The following is a 7,500-nucleotide window of genomic DNA, read 5'->3' as shown; positions in this document are numbered from 1 at the left end:
CCTAACCACCAGTGGCAACCAAAGGTGCTGTTAGCGACGACTTCTGAAGACGCAACGAGACGCGACGGGTTTGCGCCCAGACGCGACGAGGCGATGCGGGATCTGCGCCCAACCGTGCCTACACCCGCCGACTTGATGCGGGAGCTGCTGGCCCAAGCATGCCTAGCGTGCAAGGCCTGCGTGCAAGGCTAGTGTGCAAGGCTCGTGGGCAAGGCTAGTGCGCAAGGCTAGTGCCCAAGGTCTGTGTGCAAGGCTAGTGCCCAAGGCTAGTGAGCATGGCCTGTGTGCAAGGCTAGTGTGCAAGGCTTGTATGCAAGGCTAGTGTGCAAGGCTGGTGTGCAAGGCTTGTGGGCAAGGCTGGTGCGCAAGGCTAGTTCCCAAGGGTTGTGTGCAAGGCTAGTGCCCAAGGCAAGTGCGCAAGGCTCGTGCCCAAAGCTAGTGCGCAAGGCTTGTGTGCAAGGCTACTGCGATGGGCCAGTGCCCAAGGCTTGTGAGCAAGGCTTGTATGCATGGCTTGTGTGCAAGGCTAGCGTCCAAGGCTTGTGCGCATGGCTTGTGCGCAAGGCTTGTGTCCAAGGCTTTTGTGCAAGGCTCGTGCGCAAGGCTAGTGTGCAAGGCTTGTGCGCATTGGCAGGTAGCCCACCAGCATGCACGATCCAAATGCCACTCACGCGACAACACGGTGCCAAGCCGGGCATGGTGTGCACTCAAAACCAATCAACGGACAGAGGTCATGCGTCATGGGGGGGATCTAGCAAGGCCATGGGGAAGGTCATGGAGGACCTTGGAAGCAAGCGCAAGACGAGAGCGAATCGAACAAGGGGCCAGGACGGGGCCTTGTGCCCATGGTCTTCGCAAGACAGCGTCCAAGGCACCCGAAAGCCCAAGGGAACCCAAACCCGGCCGACACTTGCAATCGCACATGCTCTCTGCAACACACCATCAATGCCGCCCAACGGGGCCAGCACGAGCAGTCCTCCGCGGTCCCCTGGCCCTGCGCACGTTTGTCTTCGAAACCGAGCATCAATGCCACAGAAAGTGCCGGGGCGCCAGCTGGAGCCATCATCCGCGTTGCCATGGCTCGCTTGGCCTTGGCTTGCCAGGCCCCGACACGAGCAATCGCGCATTTTCTTTGCAACCGACCATCAATGCCGCCCAACGGGGCCAGCACGAGCAGTCATCCGCGGTCCCCTGGCCCTGCGCACGTTTGTCTTTGAAACCGAGCATCAATGCCACAGAAAGTGCCGGGGCGCCAGCTGGAGCCATCATCCGACGTGCCATGGCTCTGGTCCCATGGTCTTCGCAACCGAGCATTCGTGACACCCGCGGGGCCAGGACACCAACCCTTCCGACACGAGCATTCGCGCATGTTCTTTGGCCACACAACGGCGCCAGCACGAGCAAAATCATCCGCGGTGCGGTGGCCTTGCACGGCCTTTTGTCTTTGGAACCAACCATCAGTGCCACGGGAAGTGCCGGAGTCCCGGCATCCGCGGTGCCAAGTCATTGCGCCCTTGGTCTCTGCAGCGGGGCATGCCGGGCACTCCCAACCATTGCAAGCAAGCAAGCAAGCAAGAAAGAAAGTAAGTAAGTAAGTAAGTATTACATATAGGGGCGGGACATGCGGGGAGATCTGCGAAACGTGCATTACGGGGCACACGCGTACCTACCGGGGCATACCGACCCCTATTGGGGCACACGTGTGCATATCGGGGCATACCGGGCCTATCGGGGCACACGCGTACATACCGGGGCATACCGAGCCCTACTGGGGCACACGTGCGCATATCGGGGCGTACCAAGCCTATCGGGGCATACGCATGTATCCCAAGGCATACCGAGTCTATCCGGGCATACGCGTTCATACCGGGGCGTAACGGGCCTATCGGGGCATACTTGGGCATATCCGGGCAAAAAATGCCCAAAACTTGCGCAACCTTGGCAACCGTGGTCCATTCCTCTCTATATGCCTAGCCTTGCCAACCGTGGTCCATTCCTCACTATATGCCATGGCCTTGTGCCCATGGTCTTCCCAAGACAGCATCCAAGGCGCCTGAAAGGCCAAGGGAGCCCAACCCAGCAATGCCCAGCCAAGGCCAGGCATTCCAGTGCCTACCCGGGCAAAAACGCCCAAAGCATGCCCCATTCGTTAGCCTATCCAGGCAAAAACGCCCAAAACCAGCCCATTCCAGTGCCTATCCGGGGAAAACGCCCAAAGCATGCCCATTCCTTAGCCTATCCAGGCAAAGACGCCCAAAACCAGCACATTCCAGTGCCTATCCGGGCAAAAACGCCCTAAGCCTGCGCATTCCAGCGCCCCGCAGCATGCCACCCTCCTATAGGGTTTGCGCAACCAACCCGCCTAACCACCAGTGGCAACCAAAGGTGCTGTTAGCGACGACTTCTGAAGACGCAACGAGACGCGACGGGTTTGCGCCCAGACGCGACGAGGCGATGCGGGATCTGCGCCCAACCGTGCCTACACCCGCCGACTTGATGCGGGAGCTGCTGGCCCAAGCATGCCTAGCGTGCAAGGCCTGCGTGCAAGGCTAGTGTGCAAGGCTCGTGGGCAAGGCTAGTGCGCAAGGCTAGTGCCCAAGGTCTGTGTGCAAGGCTAGTGCCCAAGGCTAGTGAGCATGGCCTGTGTGCAAGGCTAGTGTGCAAGGCTTGTATGCAAGGCTAGTGTGCAAGGCTGGTGTGCAAGGCTTGTGGGCAAGGCTGGTGCGCAAGGCTAGTTCCCAAGGGTTGTGTGCAAGGCTAGTGCCCAAGGCAAGTGCGCAAGGCTCGTGCCCAAAGCTAGTGCGCAAGGCTTGTGTGCAAGGCTACTGCGATGGGCCAGTGCCCAAGGCTTGTGAGCAAGGCTTGTATGCATGGCTTGTGTGCAAGGCTAGCGTCCAAGGCTTGTGCGCATGGCTTGTGCGCAAGGCTTGTGTCCAAGGCTTTTGTGCAAGGCTCGTGCGCAAGGCTAGTGTGCAAGGCTTGTGCGCATTGGCAGGTAGCCCACCAGCATGCACGATCCAAATGCCACTCACGCGACAACACGGTGCCAAGCCGGGCATGGTGTGCACTCAAAACCAATCAACGGACAGAGGTCATGCGTCATGGGGGGGATCTAGCAAGGCCATGGGGAAGGTCATGGAGGACCTTGGAAGCAAGCGCAAGACGAGAGCGAATCGAACAAGGGGCCAGGACGGGGCCTTGTGCCCATGGTCTTCGCAAGACAGCGTCCAAGGCACCCGAAAGCCCAAGGGAACCCAAACCCGGCCGACACTTGCAATCGCACATGCTCTCTGCAACACACCATCAATGCCGCCCAACGGGGCCAGCACGAGCAGTCCTCCGCGGTCCCCTGGCCCTGCGCACGTTTGTCTTCGAAACCGAGCATCAATGCCACAGAAAGTGCCGGGGCGCCAGCTGGAGCCATCATCCGCGTTGCCATGGCTCGCTTGGCCTTGGCTTGCCAGGCCCCGACACGAGCAATCGCGCATTTTCTTTGCAACCGACCATCAATGCCGCCCAACGGGGCCAGCACGAGCAGTCATCCGCGGTCCCCTGGCCCTGCGCACGTTTGTCTTTGAAACCGAGCATCAATGCCACAGAAAGTGCCGGGGCGCCAGCTGGAGCCATCATCCGACGTGCCATGGCTCTGGTCCCATGGTCTTCGCAACCGAGCATTCGTGACACCCGCGGGGCCAGGACACCAACCCTTCCGACACGAGCATTCGCGCATGTTCTTTGGCCACACAACGGCGCCAGCACGAGCAAAATCATCCGCGGTGGGGTGGCCTTGCACGGCCTTTTGTCTTTGGAACCAACCATCAGTGCCACGGGAAGTGCCGGAGTCCCGGCATCCGCGGTGCCAAGTCATTGCGCCCTTGGTCTCTGCAGCGGGGCATGCCGGGCACTCCCAACCATTGCAAGCAAGCAAGCAAGCAAGAAAGAAAGTAAGTAAGTAAGTAAGTATTACATATAGGGGCGGGACATGCGGGGAGATCTGCGAAACGTGCATTACGGGGCACACGCGTACCTACCGGGGCATACCGACCCCTATTGGGGCACACGTGTGCATATCGGGGCATACCGGGCCTATCGGGGCACACGCGTACATACCGGGGCATACCGAGCCCTACTGGGGCACACGTGCGCATATCGGGGCGTACCAAGCCTATCGGGGCATACGCATGTATCCCAAGGCATACCGAGTCTATCCGGGCATACGCGTTCATACCGGGGCGTAACGGGCCTATCGGGGCATACTTGGGCATATCCGGGCAAAAAATGCCCAAAACTTGCGCAACCTTGGCAACCGTGGTCCATTCCTCTCTATATGCCTAGCCTTGCCAACCGTGGTCCATTCCTCACTATATGCCATGGCCTTGTGCCCATGGTCTTCCCAAGACAGCGTCCAAGGCCCCCGGAAGGCCAAGGGAGCCCAACCCAGCAATGCCCTGCTATGGCAAGCCAAGGCCAAGCATTCCGGTGCCTATCCGGGCAAAAATGCAATTCCTCTCTATATGCCTAGCCTTGGCAACCGTGGTCCATTCCCCACCATATGCCATGGCCTTGTGCCCATGGTCTTCCCAAGACAGTGTCCAAGGCGCCCGGAAGGCCAAGGGAGCCCAACCCAGCAATGCCCTGCTTTGGCAAGCCAAGGCCAAGCATTCCGGTGCCTAACCTTGGCAACCGTGGTCCTTTCCTCACCATATGCCATGGCCTTGTGCCCATGGTCTTCGCAAGACATCGTCCAAGGCGCCCAAAAGGCCAAGGGAGCCCAACCCAGCAATGCCTTGCTAGGACAAGCCAAGGCCAAGCATTCCGGTGCCTATCCGGGCAAAAACGCCCAAAGCATGCCCATTCCTTAGCCTATCCAGGCAAAAACGCCCAAAATCTGCACATTCTAGTGCCTATCCGGGCAAAAACGCCCACCAGCATGCCACCCTCCTATAGGGTTTGCGCAACCAACCAGCCTAACCACCAGTGGCAACCAAAGGTGCTGTTAGCGACGACTTCTGAAGACGCAACGAGACGCGACGTGTTTGCGCCCAGACGCGACGAGACGATGCGGGATCTGCGCCCAAGAATGCCTAGACCCGTCGACTTGATGCGGGATCAGCTCGCCCAAGCATGCCTAGTGTGCAAGGCCTGTGTGCAAGGCTAGTGTCCAAGGCTAGTGTGCAAGGCTCATGTGGAACGCTAGTGCGCAAGGCTAGTGCCCAAGGCTTGTGTGCCAGGCCCGTGTGCAAGGCTAGTGTCCAGGGCTTGTGTGCATTGCTTGAGTGCAAGGCTTGTGTGCATTGCTCGAGTGCATGGCTTGTGTGCAAGGGTTGTGCGCAAGGCTAGTGTGCGGGGCTTGTGCGCATGGCTAATGTGCACGGCTTGTGTGCATGGCTACCGTGCAAGGCTAGTTTGCATGGCTAGGGTGCAAGGCTCGCATGCGAGGCTAGTGTGCAAGGCTGCGTGCAAGGGAAGCGTGCAGGGCGAGTGTGCGAGGCCACTGTGCACGGCGCCAGCACTAGCGAGCCATCATCCGCGTTGCCATGGCTCGCTTGGCCTTGGCTTGCCAGGCCCCGACACGAGCAATCGCGCATTTTCTTTGCAACCGACCATCAATGCCGCCCAACGGGGCCAGCACGAGCAGTCATCCGCGGTCCCCTGGCCCTGCGCACGTTTGTCTTTGAAACCGAGCATCAATGCCACAGAAAGTGCCGGGGCGCCAGCTGGAGCCATCATCCGACGTGCCATGGCTCGCTTGGCCTTGGCTTGCCGGGCCCCGACACGAGCAATCGCGCATTTTCTTTGCAACCGACCATCAATGCCGCCCAACGGGGCCAGCACGAGCAGTCATCCGCGGTCCCCTGGCACTGCGCACGTTTGTCTTTGAAACCGAGCATCAATGCCACAGAAAGTGCCGGGGCGCCAGCTGGAGCCATCATCCGACGTGCCATGGCTCTGGTCCCATGGTCTTCGCAACCGAGCATTCGTGACACCCGCGGGGCCAGGACACCAACCCTTCCGACACGAGCATTCGCGCATGTTCTTTGGCCACACAACGGCGCCAGCACGAGCAAAATCATCCGCGGTGCGGTGGCCTTGCACGGCCTTTTGTCTTTGGAACCAACCATCAGTGCCACGGGAAGTGCCGGAGTCCCGGCATCCGCGGTGCCAAGTCATTGCGCCCTTGGTCTCTGCAGCGGGGCATGCCGGGCACTCCCAACCATTGCAAGCAAGCAAGCAAGCAAGAAAGAAAGTAAGTAAGTAAGTAAGTATTACATATAGGGGCGGGACATGCGGGGAGATCTGCGAAACGTGCATTACGGGGCACACGCGTACCTACCGGGGCATACCGACCCCTATTGGGGCACACGTGTGCATATCGGGGCATACCGGGCCTATCGGGGCACACGCGTACATACCGGGGCATACCGAGCCCTACTGGGGCACACGTGCGCATATCGGGGCGTACCAAGCCTATCGGGGCATACGCATGTATCCCAAGGCATACCGAGTCTATCCGGGCATACGCGTTCATACCGGGGCGTAACGGGCCTATCGGGGCATACTTGGGCATATCCGGGCAAAAAATGCCCAAAACTTGCGCAACCTTGGCAACCGTGGTCCATTCCTCTCTATATGCCTAGCCTTGCCAACCGTGGTCCATTCCTCACTATATGCCATGGCCTTGTGCCCATGGTCTTCCCAAGACAGCGTCCAAGGCCCCCGGAAGGCCAAGGGAGCCCAACCCAGCAATGCCCTGCTATGGCAAGCCAAGGCCAAGCATTCCGGTGCCTATCCGGGCAAAAATGCGATTCCTCTCTATATGCCTAGCCTTGGCAACCGTGGTCCATTCCCCACCATATGCCATGGCCTTGTGCCCATGGTCTTCCCAAGACAGTGTCCAAGGCGCCCGGAAGGCCAAGGGAGCCCAACCCAGCAATGCCCTGCTTTGGCAAGCCAAGGCCAAGCATTCCGGTGCCTAACCTTGGCAACCGTGGTCCTTTCCTCACCATATGCCATGGCCTTGTGCCCATGGTCTTCGCAAGACATCGTCCAAGGCGCCCAAAAGGCCAAGGGAGCCCAACCCAGCAATGCCCTGCTAGGGCAAGCCAAGGCCAAGCATTCCGGTGCCTAACCTTGGCAACCGTGGTCCTTTCCTCACCATATGCCATGGCCTTGTGCCCATGGTCTTCGCAAGACATCGTCCAAGGCGCCCAAAAGGCCAAGGGAGCCCAACCCAGCAATGCCTTGCTAGGACAAGCCAAGGCCAAGCATTCCGGTGCCTATCCGGGCAAAAACGCCCAAAGCATGCCCATTCCTTAGCCTATCCAGGCAAAAACGCCCAAAATCTGCACATTCTAGTGCCTATCCGGGCAAAAACGCCCACCAGCATGCCACCCTCCTATAGGGTTTGCGCAACCAACCAGCCTAACCACCAGTGGCAACCAAAGGTGCTGTTAGCGACGACTTCTGAAGACGCAACGAGACGCGACGTGTTTGCGCCCA

This window comes from Tasmannia lanceolata, unplaced genomic scaffold (assembly GCF_043159265.1).
Source record: "Tasmannia lanceolata isolate RefF3 unplaced genomic scaffold, GAP_Taslan_0.1 ptg000270c, whole genome shotgun sequence".
Classification (NCBI taxonomy): domain Eukaryota; kingdom Viridiplantae; phylum Streptophyta; class Magnoliopsida; order Canellales; family Winteraceae; genus Tasmannia; species Tasmannia lanceolata.
Note: the sequence above shows the minus strand (reverse complement) of the source record.